The following is a 1,207-nucleotide window of genomic DNA, read 5'->3' as shown; positions in this document are numbered from 1 at the left end:
TAGTCAATCTGATTCCTGTGTATTCCACTTGAGGAGGGCCATGTGTGTAGCTGCCATTTATGTTGTTGAAAAAAGGTATTTGCAATGAATGGGTCATTGGTCTTGCCAAGTTCTACCATGCAATCTCTGGTGTCATTTCTACCACAAAAGCCTTATTTTCCTACTATCAATGATTCCTCTTTGTTTCCAACTTCTGCATTACAATCACCAATAATAATCAATACATCTTGATTGCATATTTGGTCAACTTCAGACTGCAGAAGTTGCTAAAAATCTTAAATTTCCTCATCTTTGGCTTTAGTGATTGGTGTATAAGGACAAGTTACTAACTCTTCCTAAGTCTCATTCTCTTATTTGTAAAATTGGAATAAAGACAATATCTCTTTAATGCGATTTTTATGAAGATTAAATGAGAAAATGTATGAAAACCTTGTTTCACAGAATAAATTCTTAATAAATATTAACTATTTTTATTACTGTTGTTTTTGTTATTCTGTTGGCAGCAAATAGAGCAGAGGCCTTGGGGCCCAAGACAGGAAGAAATCTTGACTTTTCTGAGAGGGTTAGTGAAGCAAAAGACTTTGGGTCTGGGATTAGGGCTCAGAGATTATTTTGAATTTCCATATTTCCCCTGCAGATTTAGTATTAGCTCCACTGTTTTGTATCAAACAAATCTCTTTTATTCTCCTATATTCTAGGTTGAGTAATCTCAAAATTCTACTTTATAAGCATTATTTAGGAATCTATCCTAAGAGCATAATCATAGACTTGAATGGAGATTAAGCACCAGTGATAAGCCTTGCAGCATTTTGCTTGGGAGATAGTAAAAAAAAAAAAAAAATCTTAAAAATGCAATAGTAGAAGATTGGTTAAATCAGACATTGGAATAGGACATTACATTAGTGTTCTGGTTACCTAGTGCTGCTCTGACAGGAATATACCACAAATGGGATGGCCTTAACAAACAGGAGTTTATTCTTACAATTTGGAAACTTTAAGTTCAAGTTTAAAGTGCCAAGCTTTAGGGGCTGGGTGAACGCCCCTCAGCCTTGGACTTCAGCTCTGACTCCTGCTCCTGGTCCACTGAAGCTAGAGGCTTTTCTTTGCTCAGACAGCTGCTGCCTGCTGAGGCTGCCAAGGCCAAGGTTGACAAGTAACAAGGCACAGTCCTGATATTACCAAATCACAGGGCAAGCCATTAATTCAA

Source organism: Orycteropus afer, unplaced genomic scaffold, assembly GCF_000298275.1.
Source record: "Orycteropus afer afer isolate SDZICR_OR568_19922 unplaced genomic scaffold, OryAfe1.0 scaffold00177, whole genome shotgun sequence".
NCBI classification, from domain to species: Eukaryota; Metazoa; Chordata; class Mammalia; order Tubulidentata; family Orycteropodidae; genus Orycteropus; species Orycteropus afer.
This window is presented reverse-complemented; position numbering follows the sequence as displayed.